The sequence below is a fragment of the Agelaius tricolor genome, unplaced genomic scaffold (assembly GCF_023055355.1).
Source record: "Agelaius tricolor isolate 1412-34295 unplaced genomic scaffold, bAgeTri1.0.p SCAF_5, whole genome shotgun sequence".
Classification (NCBI taxonomy): domain Eukaryota; kingdom Metazoa; phylum Chordata; class Aves; order Passeriformes; family Icteridae; genus Agelaius; species Agelaius tricolor.
In genome coordinates, this window is record NW_027269265.1 from 51,442,793 (window position 1) to 51,470,690 (window position 27,898).

The following is a 27,898-nucleotide window of genomic DNA, read 5'->3' on the forward strand; positions in this document are numbered from 1 at the left end:
CACCTTCTCTCATGCTGAAAAATCTCAGCACACCAAAGTGGATCACCTAAACACAAGCATCACATTCCCAGAGCATGCAAATTTGCCATTTTCATTGGGATTCAGACTTGTAGCTGCTCACTAGCAGCAGCAAGTCTGGTCCAGGGAAGTAGCACAAGTTATTTTGTGCCATCAGAGCAGCCCGAGAAGAGATGAGGAAAGCAGTCAGTCACACACCTTGATATGTTCTTATGCACAAATGGCCTCACCAATGGCTCTGCCCTGCCTTGGATTTGGCCACAGCTCTTGTGCCCTCTTGGGAGTTGGGCAGACAGTGAAAACTCAGTGCCAGGTGCTCAGTAAACCAACCAAGCTATAGCCAAATAAGAGAAGCAAGTACAGTAAGTCACCTTCCCAGGCAAGCTGGCTTTCATGCTAGCTAGGCCATTAGCAATCTTCAATCCCTACACATCAGAAGTTAATCCTGCCTCAGGCAGCATTAACCTACACATTAGCTCTTTAATGTAACAGCCGCAGTGCTGGAAAAGAGTCATCTGCTACAAATATTTTCCCACATGACTCCACTCACTTCCCCAATTACTGCATTTCCTATTCTCTTTTGAAGGGATCTTTTAGATGTAGCTTTACCTTGCTAGGCTGGGATTATCACAGCAATATCCCACAAAGGTGTTTTCATCCTGTGAACAGTAACTTCAAGCCTGGTTTTGTGGCATGTCCAACAACACCCACTCAGGGTGCACAGAGAAAGGGTGATGTGGCACACAGCCAAGTCTACTGCCCTCCAAACTGCAAAAACTTGGGATATTCCTGTGAAAAGCCCTCCCATGCAGTTTGCTGCTAGCACTGGGGTCATTTTAGAGGTGCTACGTATTTGTGAAAACATGCACAGATCAAAGCATCCTGAATTTCAGGACAAGAAATGATTTATTTAAAAACGCATACTAAATGCCTAATACATAAACTATTTATGAAGCAGCAAGGGAGCAGAAGCTTTACTGTTTTACTTGCAAACTCTTCATGCCAAAACTGCAAAACAAGTACTTTAAGAACAACATGGATTGATTTCAATTTGTGTGTATCGAGCCAACTTCAATGGCTCTGGTTTTATATGCCCAAATTCTTCTGTTTATGAATAATAAATACTTCCCCCCCAGATAATGAGAAAGAGATTCTATATCTTTTGCTGTCCTAAAAAAGTCTATTTCATAAAGACACTATCTTAAAATAGTTAAGCCAACAGTCCTTTCAAATGATATATTTAGATAACACTTACAGAAATATCACAGGGAAAAAAAAGCATTTGTACAAATTAATGCAAGAGAGTCACTTGAATAAGAAAACCAAAATTGTTGTAAATAGGCTCCTGAAACTGTTTCACAGGAAAGCTGCTAATGAAATCCTTGGAGAGGCCAGGCAATCTTTGGTTCAACAATTCAACTTCAGGTTCTTTTTATTTTTTCTGTTCACATTTTCAGATGTTCCCCCAAGGTGGCTGTGCTCTAAAAATACTTTTATGGTAAGACAGTTCAAACAGAACTTTAACAAAAAATGTATTTTATGTCATTTTGATAGGGTGAGGTTGTCACCTTATTGTTCAGCAATGTTCTTGGCAGATCAACTCTAAAGAGTCAAGTGGGTGTTGAGCTGAAACAAAGTTTTCTAAGTGAAGGTGATAAAACCTCCTTGGGTTAAAGCACTGGTTCCTGCAATTTTAGGTCTCCTGAACTGCCCTCCAGTTGTTAGAGGCCTGTAAAATCCTTTTTCCATGCAATCTAACCCCCACCTAAACAGGGTACCTCCACCCAAGGCAGATTCCTGTAAAAAACTCAGGTTCTCTTCCCCCAAGGTCTTTTCACATGCTGCTCCCTTTACTTCAAAGCACACAAACCCAAACTGTGGGTACCAGAGGAGAACACGGCCACTGGAACACAGAGCCAGGCCAGTACCCTTTCCACCACTACACATCCAATTGATCCATCAACAAGGGTATGAGTTACTGTATCAGCAAGACTCCACCAGTCTCCTCAGCAGATCCCTGCACACCCTGAACAGCCTAAAGGACGTGATTTCCCCACAGCCTCTGTAATTATGTTTTTTTTTTAAACGGCCTTATTATGAGCAGATAGGTTGATATTTCAACAGAGGGTAACAGAATTAAGCACCTAGCATAACTCTAAACTGTGATCTATGCACTGCTGAAAGGTAACTCCAGCTCAGCACCACGAGAACAGTCCATCCATCCCACAGAGTGCTCATAGCCTCCATTATCACTGGGATAATCTACGGCACTTTTAGTTTAAGAGTAATGTCCTTGTGTTGATGCCTTGCAATTTGATGGGATTTCCATTCATTAGTAGCAGTAAAAGAACCACTTTTTATTCATTAAATTATTCTAAGTGACAGGAAAAAACCCTTTCTTAAGACAAGCATATGCACAGCTGCGTTTTTTTCTCATGCAGTTGGGATCACCCCTCTCAGCACATTAATATTGTATTAGAGAATGTAGATCACTTTTTCATTCTTAATTGGTACTTAAAAATTTCTCTCTAGTGAAAATACTGATTGATTTGGTGTTTAAATGAACTTGTTCATTGCAACTGCAAATATCCTGAATACTAAGTAGTTTAAAATAACTTGTCATAGTAAAAAGATAGATGGACCATGCTTGGGGAAAAAAAAAAGGTCAATTAAAATTAAAATTCTAAATACATAGCTACTAAACAAATAACATTATAAAGGAAATCAGGAATAAGCCCGCCACATTCGTGTTCTATTTTTGTGTACTGCCTGCTTTGAGGAGTGAAAAAATTACAAAACTGCTAGAGAAAGTGACCAGGGTATTAATGATAATGAAGTTTTCATTATATTTGCCCTTTCATTTCAGAGTCTCTTCAGCTTTTGTATCTGAAGTATTTTCTCTACATCCACAAGACCTACTATTTTAGGTGTTCTCCAAAAAAGCAAAGTGCAAGAAGGAAAGTGCAGGAAATTCTGACCTAATCATGTTATCTAGCACAATTTTAAAAGAAAAAGAAAATAAGAAAAGTTTGATATGGGCAATAAGTGAAGAGCTGGTTGCATAAACCTGCAGAGAAACTGGAAAATTCCACATTCTGCATTCATTTTGGATGAAGTACACCGAGAAACAGGAACCTTCAAGGCTGGCATTAGAAGAAACAGTCACAAAAATTACCTGTGGTTGATCTTTCCTGGCTGGTAGGAGACTGAGCATTCTGCAGATGCTGGGGACAGCAGGCAGGCAGGGGTAGAGTTGAGGCCAAGCAGGAAAGGGCAGACAGCTCCAGGGTTGCAGCCTGCCAGGCTCTGGCCCATCTCCTGGGCTCTTCATCTCTCCTTTCCACAGCCCTGCTTAGCCCTTAGCTGAGAAGGTCTGAACCCAAAGGTTCAACCTCCCAAAGAAGCTGGACGGTCGCTAACACCTCTCTATAGGCTGGGCAAGGAGCCCAGGGTAACTACCTGCACCTGCTGCAGGCTCTGGGGAAAATGGGCTTCAGCTGGGTCCTGCCCTCAGCTGTGTCCCATTACACCCCTCAGCACTGGGCTCTGGAGATGGAGTAATGCATCCTCAGCCAAATATTGTATCAATTTAAAAGACAAAGCTTGTGGTTTAATGGAGGCTCTCTGAAGACCCAAGTGAAAATGTAAAAAGCAAGCTCATTATTACACTACAAGCTTATGGTCTTTTTTTACTTCTGTTCAATGTAGTTTAATCCAATTTATCTTCTACATCCAGATTTATCACATTATTTGCCCAATAGAAGAATATATAGTCTTTATTTAACAGCCCTTGCAGGTTTCTTAAAAATTTTGTGTGCCTTATTCAAAGTCTACTAAACCAGAAATAAATGTGTTATATAAATAACAGTCAATAATTTGTATATTACTGTTTTTGTTTTCTCAGTGTAAAGTGCCTTTTAAAAGTCTCCAACTTTCAGGCCATGCTGAAACTCCTGCTTTTTAAAAAAAAATCTTGTTGAGCTTTACACATAATTTTACCTTTGAAAAAGCCTAGGTTATATGTCAGTATTAAATTTTTATCATCCCTTTGCAGAAATGAATTTATTCTTAATGTGGTTGTGTGTTTTTTCCTTCCCTGCTCTGCTCAGGAGCATTGTTGATTGTTTCATCAGCAGTGGTCACAACTCAGGAGAAGAGGGTTTGGGCAAGTCAATTAACATTGCTGTAGAGCAGAGCCCAGGAGAGGAACAGACATATGGCCTGCAATGATGTGCAATTTGCTATTTTTTAATTTCTTAGTAAATAGAGTGAGCTAGAGGACATTCTTGGTCACATTAAGATGAAAGACCAACTACAGAGCCTTACTAATCTGGCCTCACTTAAAATTCATAGATGCTTTACACGTCAAGTAACCTAACCTCTTAAAAATGTACAGGAATGAGATTTTAAAAAATGGGATTCTTCTGCTATACCAAATATTTGCTTTCATTATACATTCATTAGACTGGGAGAAGTGCTAGAGGGCAGAATTTGGGTGAAGTGTTTAATGTTTATTAAAAAAATCCTTTGCTAGACACAGAAATGTCCTAATAGGTCATCAAATTCATATCATTGTGCTGCTACAGACTGACCCATGTTTATTTCCTCATATGCATCTAATCAATTTTTATAGCTGCTCTCAAATAGTCAATTAAGAGTTCTATTAATAGTAATGAATCCCCAGCTCCAGCAGGCAGGAAATATCTGCCAGCATTTCCTTGTTGTTGTTTGTTTTTTTTACACAGTGAAAAAGACAAGTGCTTTTGAAGAGAGGGGCACTCACAAACACAGGATTTACAGGACACCAGCACAGGTCAGCATCCCACTCTGCAAACCCAGAGGCTGCCCTTCTGGCTATCCCTTGTAACAGGTCTCCAGCACTTCCATCTTGCATTGAGGAGTCAAAAGGAAGCACACAGACACTCACAAATTCCCCATAAGTCCTGGGGGGAGAAAAGAGGATAAACAGTCAGACAGTGAATCAACACCTTTTTTGTTCTATTTCAGTCACCAATAAAAGCAGAATCTAAGAAGGGAATGAGTACAGACAAAACCAAACACAGGCAGGTTCAGCTCAGAGCAGTCTGAGGACCTTCCACATTTTACCAGGCCACAGGAAAAAAGTTTTCACATTTTATTTACCAGGTGCACACAGTGAATGAAGTAGAACACAGAGCAAGCAGGGCCTATCCACAGTGGGTGTACTGCAGGTAGAAAGCAATGCTGTTGGCAGTATGGAATATTTCTTTTCCATTTTTCCATGAAAGTAAACTCCCCTAATCTGGGCTGCATAAATTCCACACAGTGCCTTTTAAATCTGTGCAGGCAGTGCTGTGCTTTTTTGTCACTGTGAGGGTGGTGAGGCATGGCCACAGGTTGTCCAGAGAAGTTGTGGATGCCCCATCCCTGGAGGAGCTCAAGGCCAGGCTGGATGGGCCTTTGAGCATCCTGGTTTAGTGAAAGGTGTCCCCTACCCATGGCAGGAAGAACTGGGTGATCTTTAAGGTCCTTTCCAGCCTAATCCATTCTATGATTCTTTGAGTAAATCTTTCTTAACCAGCCAGCCAATCTCACTGTTTACATATGCACCGCCTTCCTCACAGTGCTACTAAAGACAGAAAAAATAAATCCAGGTTTTGACCTTTTTGGGTTTCTTGTGCTCTCTTTCTTTTTGTGAAATTGCTCCTTCTCATGAGCTAGCAAGGGAGGCCATTGATCAAAAAGCCACAACAGCAAGATAGGACATGACAGTGGTTCTGGCAGCTGGAATGTAAAATGAATCTGTCTGTCTCTAGCTGGCCAATTCAAAACCAGGTTAACAGTACCTGAAATTCATCACTATCTAATGTCTTTGTGAGATGAGACTGATGTCAGTTTAATTTAATAGGCCAGGCTGAAAAATGCGACAGTTCAATAATTGATTCATGAGTGGATTAGACATCACTGCCTCAGGGGTAGCAACATCCACCAAAGGGTGGGGATGATGGCTGGAGCACTAACAGCATGAGCTGCCTCATTTTAGCCCGGTCTCCAAGCCCTGCACACCCCCCAGCCTGTGCCCACCCCGCTGCAGAGGAGGGCAGACAGGCCCATGATGGGACACACCTTGGAAATAAAAGCACAGCCCACGTTTCCTGTCAGGAGAGCAAAGGGGAATCTGCTGCTGTAGATGTCTGTAGTGTACACCCTGCTGGGAATACACCAAGGGCTGCAAGGTACAGAGCTGTCAGCCAGGTGCTTTCTGCAAGGGCTGAAGTTCACTGAATAAATAAAGGCAGGAAAGGGGGATGAGAGTCCTTTTATCTCTTTCAAAGATGTTCTTGCTGCCTTTCCTCATTCCAGATAGGTGCAGTCTCCTTTCTTTATCAGAGACCTGGAATGACAGTCACCCTTGTGCTGCTGGCTCTACTTCCTTCTCTTTCACCCCACAGTCTCCTTTTCTTTGACTTGGTAGGTATTAATGTGCCATCTATTATAAAACATTGCATTTCCCAGTTAATGCAAGAAGCTTCCAACAACTCCCTAATATAGTCTTCAACAGTCCCACCTATGGCTGCCTTATTCCTGCATCTTTATAGATAATTAGCAAACCACCTGCTTATGGAAACAGAGTAATTTTTTTAAGCACCATCTTTTATTTGCAGGCTCTGATGTGGATATGGTGATATTTGCACAATAATTCTCTATATTTGTTGGAAATTGTAAGCATAATCATGAAAACCTATGCTGCACTACTTCACAGTATCAACATGAAAAATAAATTCACCTTTATCACATTTTTTTAAAGATTAATTCAAATTTTGCTAGAAAACAGTAGTTAATGAAATAAAGACTGTCATTTATAGTGTTCCTTAATATATTTAACTTGGGCAGAAAAAACAAGAAGTTCCAACAGTTAAAAAATCCTCATTAAACATAGGAGAGTGGTACAAGTGCTGTAGATCTCTTGGCAATCTAGGAGTCAGCAAAACAAACGTCCACCTTTGAGAAGTAGACATTTTACATGGAAAATGAGCAGAAGCTTCAGGAACTTTAGAGTATTATCTGTTCTTAAAAAGTAATTTCCAAGGTCTCCATTACAGAAACATGGAATCTTTTATGCTGGAAAAGACCTCCAAGATCACAGAGTTCCACCTCTGACCCAACACCACTGGGTCAACCAGACCATGGCACTGAGGGCCACCTCCAGTCGTTCCTTGAACAGCTCCAGGGATGGTGACTCCACCACCCTCCTGGGCAGTCCATGCCCATGTCTGACAACTCTTTCCAAGCCCTCCTCACAACAGCTGCCAACACAAGTTTGGTTACAAGCAGCTGCCTTGTCCAGAGACCTTGGAGAACCCTGTTTGGATGTCAAGGCTCCCACCTTAACATTGCAATTGCAATCAAAAGAAGTAAAATGGCATTTTTAAAATTTATTCTTCAGGGGACATTAGTGTTTCTTATATGAATATAAACCTTATATAAGTGGATGAGAGACAGGGGAAAGAAGTGGAAGAAATTCATGAGCTTATTCTGCTTTTTATTAAATTAAGAGGAAAAAAGTAATCAGAGTTGGCCAATCCTGAAGCGTAGAGGTCCAACGTACCCAAGATAACCAAAGTATAAAAATGATCCATAACCATTATAAAAACCCCATTCTCTTTTAAAATATGCCTAGCCATTACCTCAGTTCTTTCTTCCTGGAAACAAAGCTGGCATCAGACTCAAATATGGATTAAGCTTTAACATCAGACAACGTATAAACAATAGTCATTCATTAACCCCTGTGGCTGTAATGAACCAGAACGCACCAGGTATTGATTACTGAAACTTCTAAATATACAAACCCAGAACCTGTGTTGGAAACAGCACAGAAACCACACAATAGGTATAAATGAAAAAAAAAATCCCTGGTTTGCTCCACAAAGCAGGAGGTAAAATGTTGCCATTTTAATTTCCATCATACTTTATTACTGACAATTATGACATACCTGTGTGCTCTTAAATGAAGAGCTGCTATATCTAGACTTGGATTTACTGCCATAATTGAACCAGATCATTTTAAAGCCACCACGACTGTTATTATGATTTTACTGACCTCAGTGCTTACATTACATCAGTGCCTTAGGCTCAAGCCAGCTCAGGTTGCAACAAGTGCTCTGCGAACGGTTTGAAAATGACAATTCCCGCTCCTCAGAGCCCATAGTGCTAAGCCTAGCTAGGCAACACCATGAAGTTTAATGGCTTTTAGGCTCCAGTTCCTTTTAAGCTTGCTGGCCAATGCCTTGATCTTTCTGTCCTTGCACAATGGAGCACTTTTTTACAGGAACACATTACGTTTTTCCTGTTGTCCAAAGGAAAACAGTCTGTTGCCTAAAATGTGCGAGAGCAAACCCAGGAGCTCAGGTGTTGGTTAGGGAAGTAAACCCTGAAATTAATCTTATGTGGTGATCCACCCTATCTTTAACCTATGGAGGACAGATCCTCACCTCTTGTAAACTGTCAGCATTTCACAGGTGTCCTTGGTGTAACTGTGAGCTCATCCAGGCCAGGATTTGCCTTGAGACATTTTAACTCAGGTTAAAATGGGAACTGAACAGAGCTCAGGTAAAGGCATTTTATACCTGTAATTGTACAGAAAAATATTCATGCTTGACAATACTTTGTCAAGAGCAGTGAGAAGTTACTTTGCCCCCTTACCTTTACACACTGCTTATCCTCTTAGCAAAGTAACAATCCAGACATTGTTTGTGGTTACAGAAGTTCTCCAGTTTAAATAGTGCTGTGCAGAAAGTGCAGATTAAGAGGGTTTTCAGGGCACTTCTCTCCCTCCTTCACTTGTACACATAGACCCCTGGACACCGCTCAGGACTAAGAAAATCAAACACTTGTAGAGACTTCTAAATTTTAGCTTACCTGTGAGGCCAATTCTTTCTCATAACAACTGAGTATTTACTGCATTGTACTACACACAGAGGTCTAGTCAGGCAAAAAGAACCTTTTTGGTGTATATGATGTCACACATTTCCATTTTGTCTCATGTGAATTTATATGCTAAAATTAATTTCTACTTCTGTTGAGACTGAGGATGCAGGAAATACACTTCAGACAAGTGCAGAACTAAAAAGAAAACAAAATGAAAAACACTGTAGAAAAGTTTTTAAAAATCAGAATTATTTTACAAAATCAGAGGAATAAAATATGGTCAGTATAATCACAACACAGCCATTCCATAAAGGAAATATTTCCGGGTGCCTTGGCCTCATGTCAATGGCCCCATCTTGTGTCCCAGTTATTTTTGAAGCTGACTTTACACAGTAAATAAGGATGGAGGTGGGGAAGAGAAAGACAAAAAAAAACCCCATCAGGCTCCTCTTAGGAAAATAAGACTTAATTAAAAAGTCTGCCATTGCTTTGCACTTAATTAGGACTAACACAGCTGTTAATAAGCTTCTGATTGATAGTAAACTTGATGTCTGCACAGAAAACTACTTACTTGGTTCAAAGATGCTGACAGTTTCATACAGTAAAAAGATTCTGTTTTCTAATTGTGCATAATGTTAATATTTGAAACATCCTTAAGGGTGATTGTACCTATTAAAATTTCATATGTGAAATGAGAAATAAATGAATTGGTGTTGCATTTTTAAAGGATCAGATTACTGTTGATTAAAGCTTTGTCTACACTTGAAATTTCCCAGTAGAACAGCTCTACTGGTGGTTGTAATAACAGGAGAACAAGCAGAGATAGGCTGCCAGCGACTGCTATTAAAATTACAATGTCATACAGACCTGATCTTTAATGGGTTATACAAGGCTGTGGTTATAATGTGGCTGTAGCACTTAATACTGCCAACCTCGCTGCTGCTACTGGGGCTGAAATGGGGAAAAAAAGGAACAAAAAACCAGTATAGACACAGTTGGGAAGTCAGTGTTTGTCAGCAGAGCTGAGGCACAGACTGGAGTGTTTATCCAGAATGCTTCTGCGATGACTCACCCTGCCTGAGAAATTAAATATCAAGCAATAATAAGTGAAGGGGAAGTTGAAGTAGAAGGACAGAGCAAGAGAGCAAAAGATGAGTAAAATAATTTGGAAGAAAAGGAAGGAAGCATTTGGGAACGGTAAACTTCATAGAAATAGCAGGGAAGAGAAACAAGCCTCTAGAGGAAAAAGAGAAATAAGAAAATCCCATGCAATCTACTTTTAATTTTTCAATAGCACTCCTCCATGTAACAAATACAGAGAAGAGACTAAAATAAGCTCTGAAGGTTGAAAGGGAAACACAGAGAAAAGCCACATCAAAAGGAGAAACAAGAAAGGGATTTGTGGAAGAGAAAAAGAAATCTTTTGACAAATGAAAAAAAAGTCAACAGAGGAAATGAAGGTATTGAAAAGGAGTGGAAAAAAGAGGATAAATGGAAAAAGGGAGATAAGGAAGAAAAAGGAAAAATACATGGAGCCTACTGTAAGAGCTCTATGTCGTTTAATGAGGTTTAATGCTAGGAGTCACTGACAGAATGAAAGTTTCTTCTCAAGCATTTGGGAAGATGATGTTCTACTCTTCTGCAGTTCCTGCACAAGCTCAAGCATTTAGCATCTCCCAGCAGCTCCCATCCTGGCAAGGTCACCTTCAAGACTCTTCCAACCTGTGTGCTAATTCCTCATTCCCTTCTTGGCCTGACACAAGTCACCCCTGGGCAGGAGACAGGGCACAGCCATGGATCTGACAGGCTGCTGCCTGCTCTCCTGTGAGCCCCAGAGAGCTCCAGGGCACCTCACCAAAGCACGCTGATATGCCAGGAAAACACAAGCCTTACACTGGGTGATGCTGGGCGTACATCCAGTCTGGGGCAAGAAATGTGAGGAGTTGTGGGAACAGAATTGTATTGAATCAAAACAGGACAGAATACAAAATAAATCCTGGAGTGTGGAGGAAATGAGAAGTCACAACAAGATCAAGTGAGATCAAAGTTAATTCTGTTCAGGAGCCAGTCACAAAAGCTGTGCTCTAAACCAAGATATTTTAAAATTGACAGAGATGGAGAATGATTTAACATTTCAGGATAGGAGAATGGACCCATGAAAAGTAAATACCTCACTCTCTAAAGGGAAATTACACTTACTGTGTTCTGCTAGTGCTGTAAAAAAGACATAACCCTTTGATGTGAAGCAGTGCATTTCCAAGTTCCCTTGGTCTGAAAGAGCAGGGGTGGTACAAAACGTCAGCATGTCTGCTGGGATTCTGAAAATTTCATCTCTCTTCCAAAAAAGTGCACTTGACAACATTGACAACAAAATGCCAGCACTGGGCAGCACTGTGCCCCAAGTTTGCTGCTGTGCAAGTGCAGTGATTGGGTAGGACTGTGAGGCCAGAGGTGCCCTCCATGTGACTCTCAGTAAATGAAAGGAATGAGCAGTGTCACCTGCCAGCTGACAAGGTAGTTATCCAGGCCACACTCTGACCTACCATCTTGGTGTCATGAGGACCAGAAAGCAGTTGGGACTTTGAAAAGGGTTTGAAGCACATCAAATAAAAACAATGTGACTATTAGAACTCATAAGTAAAGTTGACTTTGCTGCTGATTTGGTGCACAACAAAAAGAGAAAAAAAAAAAGGACAACTTTCAGCTTAAAGTGAAAATCTTACTGAATTCTGTCAGGAAAATATAGAAATCTGTGGCTTAGACTCACTGCATTTTGTAGAATGCACATTTTTTCTCCTCAACAGGCTTGACTTTGTTCTGATCTGAAAAACAGAAACTAGATCAATCCTCCCAAAAGATGCCTGATTATACACATAGCTATTCTCTACAGTGAGAATTAAAGGGATATATAACCCTTTCAGTATTTTATTATGTCAAAAAGCTCTTTCTCAGTTCACTGTAAATAAAACCTCTCCAAGGGTTCACATATGTACAGTAAAGATTTTGGCCCTGTAATAGAAATACTTCACAAGTAAATAAAATCAAAGCTGTAATGACTGTAAGAAAAATTTCAATATTATTTTGGAGATTAGAAGGTATTTAAATAGGTGGTGTTTCCCCAAACTGATATTCTTAGCAAAATTTATTGAATAAGCAATAAAACAGATTGTACATATATTTAAGGAAATGTTTTCAACCAAAAGTGTGCATAATTTGCTCGCACCATGTGCCACAATGCCAGTTTACTGGCAAGACCTGTCCTTAGAGAGTGGCTTTTCCTTTAGAACAGTAAATCACGTTGTAATTTACATTTACGTATAACAAACCTAAGCCAAATGGTAGCTCATCCTTTGAAAATGAAGATTAATTAACTCGTAAAGGCCATTACTCTAACACCTGTTTTATTTGGAGTTTAATCAACACACCAGAATTTCAGTAGCAAGAACCCTAGAATTCTATTGTGCTTTAAAGAACAACTCTTATTTGTGCATTTTAATATAAGTTCTGCTCAAAAATAAGCAATTGAAAGCAACCTAAAATAGCAGTAACAAATTCCATAGACTGAAACACTTGTGTTAAAATGCCTCAAGAAAATTTATAAGCAATTTCCTAGAATATTCTCTGAGTGTGAAGCATGCAGTTATCAGGAATCCTTATTGCAGATTCTGGCCTCATCACACAGAGGTCCCCCCACCCCCAATGTTTGTAACAAAAGTAAAGAAAGTAAAAGCAAGTAAAACACAAAAAAATGGATTTGTGAAAGAAAATTGCCTACCTGGCATGGTGTCTATTAGTGCAGAACAAATAAATTACATATATTTTAGACAATTCCATAATTTGTACTCTGACAAAAATACAATCAGTGGCTGTCCTCTTACAGGTTAGGAGTTCACACTGCTGTAAGATTTTCTTCAGTGCTAAAGGAAAGCTAAAGCTTTCTGATTAAAGGGTTCAGGGAAGCAAAGAGACAAAACACTTCAGGATATATTTGTCCATCTTTATATAGTTTGCTCATTTTGGCAGAAGTAATAGTTGTTTACTCTTGTGTTGTTCAAAGTCGATAGATGTCCTATGATTTCTGTCTGACTGTGAGTGAGACAGCAGACTTCAGGAGGCTTTTATTTCCCAGTTTCTGGGTGGAAGACACCAAGAACATGTCAAATTCTCCCTTCTTTCCTTGGAAATACTGATTCTGCTCTGAACTTTATACAAGAGATACTGATCTACCTTTAGGGGAGTGCAATTTTAAAAAATGAAGACTACAACGTTATAAATACACTAAACAGGTGGGAAGAATACAAATATGAACGAGGAATCGTAACAGAGAACAATGACAAAATAATATTCTAATGTAATTCTACTCTAATATATATATCATAAAATATGCAAAACTAAGATCATGAAGAAATAAAAGAATTATAACAGAAAACTTTAAATCTCTCTTACCGTACACAGAGACAAGCTTCTTCTCTTTAAATTTTAAATCCAATCTTTGAGACAAGACTTTTTTTTTTGCTTTAACAAATGTAAACGACCTTTTTCTTGATTTTAATCTTCACTAACTAGGTGTCTTAATCAAAATGACAGATATTACTTCATCACAATATTCAAACACACTAGAAAATGGTATCTTCATATTATAAAAACAAGACATGAAGACTTGTATCTTCATCTCTCACAAAAAATATATTCTTTAGTATCTCTGGTCTCTTTTGTAGTTAAAATTCAACCAAGACAGGATCAGTGGTCTCCATGGGATGAAGTTCAACTTTTTGCCATTAGATTTATCTCTTCAGAGAACAAGACAAAGTTAGCAAAACAGCTGAATATTCCTTGGTACAGATCTTTAATTGATAAGAATCAGTGATTTAAGTAACAGTCATAATAATGATTTATACCTGCTGAGAAGATAAGACGTTTTCCTCAGTACAATGACAATTTCTTGACTTTCCAAAGTGTCATTCTCTGAACACTCCTGCTAACTCAAATAATATTCAGTATTAAGAAGGAAAGCTGTCTGATAATTTTAAAGGTGAAAATCCCACTCCTAAATACACAGTTAGAAACTCAAGTTTCTTAATGCACTGGACACCTCCAATGAAAATACTGGTTCAAACAAGAGAGGGAAAAGAAATAAAATGGTACACTTAGGGAAAAGTAATCCAAAATAGGTGTTCCTGATGTTCAGAATGATCCAACTGGCAGTTAGAATCACCAGCCAGGAAAGCAATCTTGGAGTCACCACTTTGGTGAGAAGGTGACTGAGAAGGTGACTGAGGAGGGATATGACTGGGATTTTACTTAGTAGTGAATGTGAGCTTTTCTGCCACATCCTGTACTCTTGGAAATAAGGGCCATCTGATGAATAGAGTGGGAGAGAATTTTAAAACAGAAAAGACAAAAATATTTATTTACTCATTACACAGTGCATTTCTGGATCTTGCAGCCATAGGCAGCTGCAGAGGCAGATGGCATCAGCATATTCAACAAGGAACCAGAGATATTCATTGACAACAGGGCCATGATAAATGCTAACAGGATTATGTTGGAATGTGTCTTCTCACAACCTTAAGGATTTAAGAACAATTCTGAATACTGGGGTGGTAAATGAAAGAAAATATCCAGCCTTGGTGTTAAATGGAGGGAAATAGCCAGGCTTGAATATTCTCCCTAAATGGGATTTCCTGTCATCATTGTCAGAGAGAGCACTGACATAGATAATATCACCCCATAAGTAATTTCTTACCTTCTAGGGTTTTTTTCTATTTTGATATGACTTCCTACTCAAAAGAGCCATCACCATCTCTACTTCCTCAGGGACTGTTTCTGAGAAAGAGTACTTTTCAGTGCTTTTGGGAAAGGAATTTTGGCTCTTCCTGTAAAAATAAAAGGAAAACCCAAATAGTCAGAGGATGACCGAGATTTTCCACTATCCCTGCTTCTCCCTGTTTCTGTACCTATCCATGTTTCTTTAGGTCATTGAGCAAATAAATGTGCCTAGAAAACACTCCCATTTTATTGAGCCTAATCCATAATGGGTAGTGCAACAACCCATGGATTCCAAAGGAACAATTCTTTTTAAACTGATCAGACTTCTGTCCTTTTAGATCACACTGAATGATCTAAAATAATTTTGGTTTTATTACATTGGCTATTCAGTAAAGCTGGCAATTAAATATCTGAAAGTTTGGAAAGAAAGGCAAGCACATGCTCTATGCAAAGTTTATACACAACTCTGAAAACTAGAGCTGTCTTGTTACTTATTTTTAAGAGATAATATTTGGCATTAATATTATTAATCTTCTGGCACTCTTGGAGCACTTCACTAACAGCAGGAATATATTTTTCTAATATTAATTAACAAGATATAGTTACTAGGTAGTTTATCTAGACTGTACAGACTAGTAAACTGCAACACAGGAAAAATCGTTCTTTTCTTTGAGGTCACACAGTGGATCAAGCAGAGGAAAGATGTCACAGATGAGACAGTTTCTAAGGCTCTTTCATCCATCTCATTAAACTGACAATTCTCATTTCAAACTATTTGTATTCTGTTACATGAGGACTGGTATTTAGAAAGCATTTCTTTTGTTTGAAACAGAGAGCAAAGTCACTTATGTAGCAAATGACCAAGGCCTAAACACTCCCAACCATTAGAAAGGTGGGTTTGGATTGTGCAAAACAACCTCATTTGCTGCACAAGCTGATTTACATCAGCAATTATGACAACTGTGGGCATAGCTGATGACACACATTTTAACTACCTCCTTTGCATGAACAATTATGTTGTTAAATGTGCAGCATGCAGTGAATTGCACCCACAAAATCAGAGGCTGAGATTAGGCCTTTTTAAAAGAGCTAGGCCTTACAAAGTGCCAGATAATTGTATACCCCATGAAAGAGAAGAGGGGGTTTATTTCATGACAGTTTTTAAGAAAATGGGACCATTTAAGTTAATTATCTATGTTGGCTCATTTGAACACCTGTTGGGTTTAATTCACCAGCACCTGGTGCCAACTGTGGGTAACAGGCCTGGGGGTCATTAATTGACAGATTATGTTGTTTATGTTTCTTTTTTTTTAATTTCAACTTCTTTTTTTTCCTATTCAATTTTTAGTAAGCAAACTTTAGCAGGATTCAAGATAAAAATGCAGAGATAACCAGCTACTCTTGGAGAATGCAATAAAGTATTTTTTCCACGAACACATGTAACATACAAAGGTTGAAGCCTGATGAGCATCCGTAGTCTGCTTATCTCACTGACAAATACACCAGTTTTAAAACACCAAGGAGAAGAACAGGTTGAAGTGATCATTTTCAAGAATCATTCAATGCATTAGTCTGGAATATTTTAAATAGGGATCTTAGGGGACAATAATTCAGTTATCAATTCAGGGGGAAAAAATTAGCTAACACCAAGAGCAAGAAACAGAACTGGGAAATTCTTGATTTATGATAATTGTACATTGAGAATACATTAATCATTCCACCGACTAAAATGCTGTAGAGGTAAACATAAAAACCTGCAAATTAGGTATGATACTCAGTAAATGGAAGAAAAGATGCCTGAAAATAATAAAAAGCCCTCTGATACTATTGGAAAGTCAAGAGAGACAGAGAAAAGTCTTGATGCATAGAGAAGTCTTAGAGTCTAAAAGCAAGCCCCAATGTAACTATGGAATTAAAAACAATAAATTGGCTCTGCTCCAAACTGCCCAGAACTGCCAGGGTATAGAGGTGCAAGTGCACAAAAAGATCCAAATCCAGAGAGCTGAGAAAATTTAAGATGGGTAAGTGAGAGCTCTAAGCAGATTTCTTCTCAGAATTGTTAGGCAGCCTTAGGGATCTCAGTACTTCATTGAGTCAATTTTTTCAAGTCTTCACATACTTTTGGAAATGTGTTTAAATAATTTGCAGAACAGATACACAGGCATTTTGCTGAACTGGAGTTGCAATTCAGACACAAGAGGATCTGAGCTTTAGGTATCTGGCTTCCTTGTAAAAATTGAAATGAAAAGAAACAAGAGATTTCACATGGTGTACACATAAATTTTATATTTCATAAATTTTATATTTATATTATATTTATATATATTTATATATATATATTTTATATTTTCAAATTTTATATTTATATATCTCCTCTTAAGTCAAGCATACTCACATACCTGTAAATTTCACCAAAATCACAGCAATAATACAGAATTTTAAATCAAAGCTCACAATCAATATGCTAAAAAGTTCTTCTGATAGAAATAAAAATCAACACAGGAGAAGAAAAAAAAACACTAAACCACCCTACTATCTGAAAGGAAACACCATCTTCCATTAAACCACAGCTAAGAAAATATCAAATTCTCTGGGTGAGAAGTGAACAAAATGAGGTAGAATATTCTTACAGTTAAAATATATCACAATCCATACAATATATAGGTAGGAAATGGAATAGAGATTATTTTTTGAATGTAGCTTAAAATAATTGGAAATTATAATATCAAACTAAAGCATATGTATCCATAAAGATATTTATTGCAAAATTAGATTTACTCTATGTTTCACGAATATTATACTCATTGTATATGTAATGTTCTGTGCAGATAATGCAGAAATACCATTTAGTGGTAATACAGTCTTTGTGTTTCTTAGAAACTTAAAAATATTCTACTATCCTGTCATCTATTTGGCTCTTACTTTTCAGCAGATGTAAGAATTTAAACGTGTCTGGAAAAGTTTTAACTGGTACAGAGATCAGCATAATCAAAACTAGTAACAGGACTGCATTAATTACTATTTCTGGTAAATAATTAATCTTCAACCCTTTGCATAGCCCCCGGCCAAAACTCTATATGGTCTCAAACTGACAACACATAAACCTCCAGAGGTATCTAGTAACTTGAATTGAGCTTGAGGTGATTTGTTTAGCTCCAAGAACACAGCAACTTTTAAATTAAAATTTTTATTGTTAAAGTATTGTTCTGGAATATAAAATTGCTGCACCTATGTTTGAAATGCCAGTTTTAATCATAGAGAATGACTTGTGACTTCATAAATTTTTGGTACAGATGGTAGGGATTTCCTGGTGGGAGACTGTGGTGCCAAATGCATTTTTCTCCTGTGCAGAAGCTCATGTGTCACATGGCTCCAAGGGGTTAATTTTTTTACACACAGAATTCTCTACATGATAATGCACTTTCATGTTCCCCATCTGGCTATTGTAAAATCACAGAGGCTGTGAAGGCACAAGCTTGAAGTAGAAACTGGTGTCCTGGTTTTCAATGGTCCTGAGGATCTGCAACTCCTGCTGAAGTAAGGAGGGAGCCACAGGTGTTCCATAACTCTGAAACCAAGGTCCTTAGAGGATAATTTCAGGAGCATTTCTTTAATAGTTTGGCATAGTGAGTCTTTTCACTTAAGTGTCACTTGAAGTCCCCATTTCTTATTTTTATGCTCCTCTAAAAGCCTAGAGTTCTCACTAGAAAAAGAAAAACATTTAGGGCTGCAATATGTAATATATGTGAAAAGCAGAATGTCAGTAAAGCAACTGGGGGGCTTTGGATAGAATGTGCAGATGGAATGTAGAAAGTATGGAGCAGGAAAAGACTCTCCTTCACCACCTGCCTACTGAAGCTGAGGAGTAAGTTTTTATAGGAGTGAGTTGGGTGCGTGGTGCTTAGGTGCCAGTTGGGGTTAAACCATGGAAGTCCTTTTTGGTGCAGTGTTGTCTATTACTCAACCCTCTGGGGCAAGGCACAGAGGGTTGAGTAATAGACAACACTGACTGATCACCTACAGGAAAGGCTGAAGCATGAAGCTAAAATCACTGTCTGAAGCGCTGGCTCAGCCAGAAAATTTTCCCTTAAGGAAGCAATTGAAACTGTTAGAAGTAGATCAGCTGGAGGTACCAACGGCTTCAGTGTATTTCCAGAGCTCATTTCTGATGGTTTCTGACCCAAGGATGTCTGTAGGCCTCAGAGTGCATTCCCTGGCATGAGGCAATTCTGTCATCAGCATATGATGACCACACCTCAACATTAGAAACAATTCAAACGTGATAAAAAAATCTAAAATATAGTTCTGCTTTGAAACCAATGCTTAAAGTTGTTGCACATTTACTGTGGAAGTGCAAATGGAAACCAATCAACCAAACAATTTCAGTGCAAGTGGAAACCAACCAATACAGGGTTGCATTTGGGGGTGTTTTGTAGATAAGATAGCCAGTCTACTACCTACTCCTAAAAGAAGAAAATTATTGCAAATTAAAACCTACTGTGTCTGAAATGTTGTGTAGGATGGAGAGAAGGAATGGTTTACTATGAACTATAAGAAAGTCTTGTTACATGCAATGATGTTCATATGAAAATTAGTCTCAAGCTCCATGAATAAACATAGTGAGAAGTCATGAAATCACATGGGTGGCAGTTTTCCATATCTTCATTTTCATGAAGCAAAGACAGTGTGGTACTCATAGTATGGCAGGGCAGAGCTGGATGAAAATTGCCTCATTTTCAAGGCCATTGTAGAGTTACACATTTGGTTGTGGCTATTCTCCCACACACAAGAATGCAATGAAACCTTGGGAAAAAAGCTTCCTGTTCAGCTCTACTCAATTAGCAGGAAGGAAGAAAGCTGCAGGCTAGTCCAGAATGTCTCTTTTGTAGAGGAAGGTGTGAAGCAAAACCAGTGCTCCATCTTGAATAGAGATAGCTATTTATCCTCCCACATAGCAGAATACTTCACAGTGATTCACAGGCATTTCTGTTTCTAAATGGTACAGAACCCAGCTAGGGAAGAAATTAGGGTTTGCTATCATGGGTTATCTTTAAGTAGCAGCTATGCCCATTCCCTCTTTTTTAATTTCAACAACAAAATAGCACAAGTGTTCCATGAGACAGCTGAAAGTTCAGTATTCTCACAGTGACAAGATCTGCAGCCCAACCAGCAAGCTGGGAGCTCCCAGCTTCCCTTCCAGCACTACATTTCACTTGCCTTCAGAATGGCCCTGTAGCTCAAAGTTCTTTTTTTTTAATCAAAAAAGAAAAGAAAAAAAAAGTTTTATCATTGAATTAATCAAACTTGACCCAAACCCATATTTCCATATTATGTCAAAACCTGTGAGAAACCAGGTAAAGTTGGTTTGGGCAAAGAATACAGTGTAAAGATTCTCTTAGTTAACAGGTTTATCAGAAGCCCATGGGATACAAGTAAAACATGCTAATGGATTTGGGAGCTTTGGATCAGACCCCGAACAAGTGTTATGATGTTTAGATGGCATTTTTTTAAAATTTTCCAACCTACTGGATTCCACTGAGGCAATACAGCAACTTTACATACCATAAAAGTACGGGGTACAACACAAGGGAAAGAAACTGCATCTACTCAAAATTCAGCTATCCACTGCTTATCAAGCAATTCATTAGCTGTGATTTCATGAACAGCATCAACTTTCAGAAGTAGTTTCAAAACTCATTCTTCTAGGAATGAAAACCACAACTTTAAACCTCTCATTTCTACTAACAACAAGACACATTTTCAACTGAGTGCTTTAATACAGCAGAGACCTTTCTTCTTATAGTGCTATGAAATTCATTCACAATATCATTTATGTCAATTTATTTTTAACATCAATTTTGCTTTTCAGAAAACATGTACTACTTAAAAGCTAAGAAAAATATCACAACTACTGTAATTGTGGAATTCATTGCAATGTAGTCAACACTTATTCTGTGAGAGCATTGTGTACTTACCAGCTTTGGTAACTATTTCCCATTCCAAATTTTTCAAAGCAGAGGTCCTCCCTTCTTATTATTTTAAAAGCTTTTCTTCCAAGCCTGCTGTAAAAGGTACAAGAAAATTAGGGTCAGTGAATGAATACCTACTATTTTTCACTAAAACTGTGTATTATGGGATCACTCTGAAATCAAAAAGTTGGCAGGACTGGGAAAACTTCAGAGAACTCTACAAAACCGACTCAAGTTCTAAAAGCATGTCTCTCAGAGAGATTTAAAGGAAAAAGGTTATGAGGTTAAGAGGTGATTTAATCTTTGTAACTAGGTTTTCACATAGATAAAAAGTAATTGCTGTTGTATGGATTTTTTAAGTAGTAGCCAAAGGTTTACTAGGAAACAACTGAAGTACCAGCTAGGAAATATTAAACTGAACACACAGAGGATTTTACTCCCTAATTCACCCACCCAAATCCCTTGGCTAACTTTCTGCCATTGTGTGCAGTGTTTCTATCTCAGAAACAATGTTTACTGCACACACTGGGTACTTATCATTTCTTTCTATTCCATGTCCAAGTAATATCTTCCATCAAACATTTCAACAGTTCTGTACTAACAACCACTACATTGCAGTGATAAGAACCACCAGTAATTCATGGGCCAATGTTTTTAGACTAGTGGGTTAATAACAGTCACAAGAACTGAAACAACAGCCACAAGACAAAACAGACCACTCTCAATTTGGGCATTGGAGACCCAGTGACATGTCTTTCTAATAACAGGGTTTAGTTCAAACAAATCATGGATGCATTACAAGAGTTCCTAGATACTTTTTTATTCTGTAAGCTTTTATTCAGGAGATTTTTTTATATGTCGAATTAGTCATATGTAGAAGGCACTTGTATCCCTAAAGTCAACTGTACTGATATTCAGAACTCAGCTCTAAATTCTTAAAATCTATGAAATGTGTTAAAGTCTCAGTCTAGGATGTTATTCTTCATAGAGTAAGAGTAAATTAAAGCAACTCAGATTCATAGAAAAATATTTTTCAGAACAAAAAAATAAAGCAGAAATACTGAGAGAAACAAAGCATAATTTTCAATTCTTCACTCTTTGTCCTGCTATTTAGATGTATCTCCTTTACCTATGTAGTGTGACTGTTGCTTTGTTTGGCCACATCAAATGTTATTTATCAGTAGAAATATGGTAATAAAAAAGACATGTCAGAAAAATGTGAAAACCTACCGTAAGTGTCTATATTAAGAGTACCCATATTCATAAAAATATATCTAAGCTGCGTTCTTGTCCTGTATCTAATTTCTGTTCTTTTGAGTAAAATATTTGAATAAATGTGGTATCTGTATCTTCAATTTAATCTCTCTTTGTCATCTGCTTCCTTTACACTGACTCTATTCATAACGATGTGGAAACAATTAAATAAGAAAAAGGAAACGTATTAAACTAAAACAAATTTATTCCTATAAAAAAAGAAGATTCAATATCAGACACCTGGTATTGGGTTTCTGTGACTATGTACCAGCATGAGTATTAACCAGAAACATCAACTTTAAATGATTATTAGAGAATATACTTCAAAAGTAAGTATTGATCTGTGTTTTAATAATCACACAGAATGGAAAACTGTATCATGTGGTCTGTGTTTTCAATCAAAACTAACAAAGATTAAACTCCTAATAGATTTTACATCATACTATCCATGCACAAGTGACTTGTAAGAATTATATAGCAAATACTTTTGAGAAACTAATACTCCTTTTCATGGCCATTTAAAATAAACAAAAAACAAACAAAAAAAGAAGCTAACTTCATCAAATAAATTATTTGCAACAAATAATTTTTTTAGTTCTATTCCCAAAACGCAGAAGTCAGTACTGAAAAATGTAGTTGTCACATCCTGGTGAAGGATGCCTGTCACTTTATATCAAAGCAAAACACTGTGTTGTTCCATTCACATGGTTTTAATTTTTAAGGTAAAATATAAAATTAATATTTTGGTGCATTTTCCCCAAAACTTTTAATCTCAAAATATCTTTGACAAAAGTTGAGGTTTTCTTTTATCCTGCAGTTCTCCTTCCCAGTCTCCCTCAGGACTTAAATCCACATGGAACTCAAGGAACAGAAAAGGGGCAGAATGCATTCATTTCAGGACATGATACCCTAAGTATTGGCTGGTGACAATGCCCATTATTCTGCTATGCACAGATAGGACTAAATTCTCTCCAGACTAAGGCAGTGACAGACAACAGATAACTTCAGCTGAAGAAATCAAGTTAAGTAGGTGAAACATATCACATGGCACCTCGAAAACCTGTGAAGAAATTTTCTGTGCCTTTAGAAAGGAGCAAGAATTACCACACTTTCTTAATAGGTTTCTTATTGCTGTAATGCAGGAAGTAATTTATTAGGCATCCCAGGTCTCTTCAGCTGCACAAAGGTTTTTGAGAACTACTGTGGGGGCCAGAGCACACCTGGAAGAATGAGGAAGAAATCCAATAGTGCAGATTGCCCAGGAAAAAGAATCCCCTGACCCTTTCCTATTAGACAGCAGCACACAGGCCACACTCTCGGAGCATGACAGGCAGCAGGACTCTTGCTGCTCTAATCCTTCAATGTGCTGGCACACTTTTGTATTTTAATGGATTTTCTTTTTGCTGGTTACTATTATGGATGCTTCTATGAGTATGTGTTAAGATAGAAATTAAATGGGAAGTGTAGAGCACACCTTAGATTGCACATAAAAATCCACCAGGCTGGCCTTACCACACTGTGCAGAGGAAACTCTGCATTAACAGAGTTCTAGAGTCACCTCGGAGCTTGTGTCCCCATCTAGGTGCAGACACAGCCTGTGGTGGCAATAACAGCCCTGGCACCAAGATGGAATATGCCATCTGCATGGACAAGGGAGCCAGGGCAGCCAGGGATTTAGCAGGGAAGCATTAGCTGGAGCCAGGAAGGGTCAAAGTGACACTGGTGGCAATAATGCCACTAACAGTATCCTTAAGCCCATTAGAGGAGCACCAGGAGCACAAGCCATTATTCAGGGTGGGAAGAAAAGCAATTTGCAAAAGCAGAATTAAAATCAGAAGATGATCTTATGGCTTTTGTATTACTGTTCTCAAATTAAGCAATAAAAAGGAATGTGAATTGCATTCTATTAATTTATACACGGTGTTTTCATTCTTGGGTAGTCAACACAACAAGGGGTGAATTAATGCTACTTTGTTCTGACACTGTTGTGATTACAAAATGCTAATTTTAAGAAATATTTATATTGCTAATTAAGGAAGAAGGTCAGAAGTTCTAAGCTCCAGCTGCAATCAACACAGTTCACTGCTCTGAATTTTACAAGTTCTGAGCTGTGAATTGTGCTGATTGCAAGTGCAGCTCTGGATTCTTATTAGCCAGTCAAATCACCCCAGTTCTACCAAACATTTTGTAATATACTCTACTATGTTTTACAAATCCTAGTGCTATGATGTAGACATTAATATCATTAAGTACAATAAAACTCAATATGTATCAGCATAAATTGTGCGCATGGATTTTAGAAACAAAAAAAATGAATACAAATAAAGGTAATAAAGCTATGAGCAGTTCATTGCACTGTCACAAGAAGAAAAGTGAGCTAATTGTACAGAAAAGAAGCTGAGGTACCAAAATAAAGTGAAAAGAAAAATCAAACTAAGAAAATCCAGAAAAGAGGAGGGGGTGAAACTGTGTCTGTATCCACATGTCCTTGTACAGTCTTAGGTTGTAAAAGAACCCAAATGTATGCAACAGAAGCAAATCACAGAACAGAAATAATAACCAATGAAATCATGGTCATGGTGTTGTAAAATATTGGCATCAAAACATTATCTGCTGGCAACTGAGAGAAGTAAAACACAAAGTGGGGAGAAAAAGCATGCAAATGCATTATGACAGAAAAACATCCCTGAAAAAAAACGTGACTTTTTGGTTGCATCATATGCACAGTAATGTACATCCTTTAAAAGAATTCATTTTCAGTTACTGGAGTACCTTTTGATATTTTTTAGCTGGTATAGGTGGGTTAAGATTTTTCAGAGAGGAATAATTATTTTGTAGCCAAGACAAATGCTCTAAATTATGAAAGACTTCAATATAAATATCCACATAGTCTTACAAACTTAAAGTTTCATTCCTTCCTCTTATACCAGCAAACTAATAAACTTCCAAGAGACAGAGTTTACCTGTACAAGGAGACCTGGCAGCCCTGGAACAACTCAGTTCCAGAGTTACCACAGTCAGAGGTGGACAAGAAAAGCCTTTACCCTGATTGCACAGTTTGTGCAATCCGTGTCAGAATTTGACCAATAATCTGTAAATCAACTACTCAGTCTTCATTTATAGATCCACACAACAATGGAAAAGAGAGGCCTAAACTCTCACTTTGATTATATGGTGTTTCACTGCAATATTCTGTTATTTGCAGACTGTTTAGTGGTCCATAAATCAAATACTCAGTTTTTAATACTGAACTCTATCTTTTACTTCATTTTGCATAGAAATTTTTATTGCTTACATACAAGCAATTATAAAAGTTCACTCTTTTTGAAGATTTAGCACACAGGCTTATTTTTTATTTCAGCGCAAAATTGTAAGTACTTGTATTATAAATGGGTCTGTACATTTTATATTACTTTTACAAGCTACTTACAGCATGTACATAATGACACCTGTGCTCCAAATGTCACACTGTTGGCTGTAGTCACTGGCACTGATAACTTCATGGGCTGCCAACCAAGCAGAAAAAATAGTATTAATAATAGAAAAAAAAAACTTTTAAATGCTTAAACACAAAGCATGAAGAATGTGCTGATGTGGTATAATTTATTCCCATATGTAAAGAGGAACCAACAGCAGATGTTTAAATGAATAATGTACAGGCCTTAACAATTCATGCTGATGTGTCCTCACTTTTATCATTTAGCTGTTAAGGGGGTGGTGACATTGTGACATTAGCTGTGTGATTAAACTTAGTACTCTTCTTCTCCACAGTAAGTTATTAAAGCAGCATTCATAACACACTGACTTAAAGTACTGCAAGACACCTCATGAACTTGGTTTTCTACCAGACATAAGGGTAGCATGTAAGAACACAGGGTTTTTGCAAAACATGAAGTTTCTGGGTTTTTTTGATCATATCAGATGATTAACAAAATCTGTGCCAAAATACTCTCAAATAAAAATTTTCAAACCTTCTATTTCAGTCCTAGATTAAAATTCACAAATTAGAACCTATTCACTACTCACTTTATATGATTTCAGTCCTTGTCAGTAAGACCTTGGTTTGGGGCCATCTCAGTGAGATTTTATCTGCTGCATGGTGGGAGATGTGGTTGAGTTCACAGCAAGATCTATGGGTTTTAATTCCAGAATCAAAGAAGCTGACATACTTAGCCCCAGTAAGGAACAAAATATAAGAACCTTCACACAATGGAAGGGGAGATCAACAGCGAATATTTTACTTGGTGTTGTCCCACCAAATCAAAAAAGCCTGTTGAACTGTGATCTCAAATTTTTTTTATGTCTTAGGTAGGCACCAAGCTTCAAATATCTAATGATTAGGACAAGGATCTTGAAATAGTTAACTTAATGATTTGATAATACCACAACTGGTAAATATGATTTTAAAGGAAATTCTAACCAATAATATTGTCAAACTGGCCAAACCTGCTGTAGGGACTCATTTTTAATCATTTTGACAACTTTTTAAACTATCGGTAGTTCATGCTGTTAATATACTAGGAAAACTTACAAAATTATATACATTTATATCCTACACAAAATAAAATTACCAACTCAGGAAGTTAGTAATTTCCTTAAAATAAAGTGAATAGAAAAATCAAACTAAGAAAATCCAGGAAAGAGGAGGTCATGAAACTGTTTCTGTACCCACATGTCCATATACAAAATCTTAGGTTATAAAATAACTCAGATGTATGCAACAAAAGCAAAACAATCACAGAACAGAAATAACAACCTTTTCTTTACTACTAAACCAGTCTGATTCAATTTTGAATTTCCATGAGCCTCACACAGAACAAGGGAGGATACAAAAAATGAAAATAAGACCAAAAGGAAAACATAAGCATAGAGGGGCAAAATCAGAAAGAAAAAAATGAGAAGCAACTAGGCAAGGGATGTAACTCAAAATGAAATCATCTACAAGAGTATGAGTGGTGGGAAGACAGTGAATAAAGACAGTGGTGCTGTATTCAACCAAGAACGCAACTGATTGATGATGCTTAGAAGGCAAATGTATTTAATGTCTTCTTGCATCAATTTAAACCAAAATGTCAAGTGCAAGCAGTGGATAGTCCAATCAATATCAATGACAAAGGGGAAAGACCTCTGTCTTTTACAGAGCAGAGAAAGGTTAGCATGTACTTGAGTTGGAAATTTTAAAATCAGCCATAACCAATAAAATTCATTCTGGAGTACTCTAAAAGTGACAAGACTTTTCAGAGCTATTAGCTCTTTGAGAACCATTAGTGGAAGGCAGATAAAATACTTGAAAACTGAAAAAGACAATCATGGTATTTATCTGTAAAAGAGTAAAAAAGCTGGCATCAAAGAATTATTCAAGTATCCCATTAACTCCCAGGAAAATACTGGAATTAAAAGGCACCTAGAAGAGAACAAAGAGGTGAGTAACAGATATTATGAACCTGTCAGGAGCAAATCTCCATGAGCACAGGCTGACAGGCTTTGGGGTTGCAAGAGGAACATAAAATGTCACACATTTACATTTTAGTAAGGATTTCGATACTGTTTCCCTGAAATTATTTTGTAATCCAAATTATTGTGTTTAATGTAATAATTAAATACATTAAAATATCACAAGAGCAATGCACAGGTCCATAAAAAATGCTTCTCAGAAAACAAGCGTAACTTGTTTGTTGTCAAAGTGGAAGGCTGTGTCAAGACATGTTTTGCAGTTGTCTGTCCTCTTTAAGGAACAAGAGACCAAGAGAGAAGTGAAATAACAGATTGCTGGCAACAGGAGGATGCCTACCTGTTCTTGATATCTGTGCTGCATAGGGGAGGAAATAATAGTCTGAAAATGTGGATTGCAGTTGCACCCTTTTCCTTTTCCCATGCACAGGATTCCACCACCTCCCTTCAGTCAGCAAGAGCAATTACGTGGCTGCAGGTGAGTTAACTGAAACTTTATAATGAAAAAAGTGATTAGATCATGGCCTGCA

At 37.7% G+C, this 27,898-nt stretch overlaps 2 long non-coding RNA genes across 2 annotated transcripts; both read right to left on the minus strand.

The window, feature by feature from the left end:
- Positions 1 to 3,440: 3,440 nt before the first annotated feature.
- LOC139590709 (uncharacterized) lies at positions 3,441 to 11,743 on the minus strand. Its single transcript, XR_011679409.1, has 3 exons — positions 11,693 to 11,743; positions 8,917 to 9,120; positions 3,441 to 4,961 (listed from the first exon to the last, which is right to left on the minus strand). It is a non-coding gene; the product is annotated as an uncharacterized lncRNA (long non-coding RNA).
- Positions 11,744 to 13,309: 1,566 nt separating this feature from the next.
- Positions 13,310 to 27,855, minus strand: LOC139590710 (uncharacterized). The gene is made up of 6 exons (XR_011679410.1): positions 27,709 to 27,855; positions 25,348 to 25,423; positions 20,670 to 20,756; positions 14,672 to 14,801; positions 13,824 to 13,907; positions 13,310 to 13,715 (listed from the first exon to the last, which is right to left on the minus strand). It is a non-coding gene; the product is annotated as an uncharacterized lncRNA (long non-coding RNA).
- Between the last annotated feature and the right edge of the window lie 43 nt (positions 27,856 to 27,898).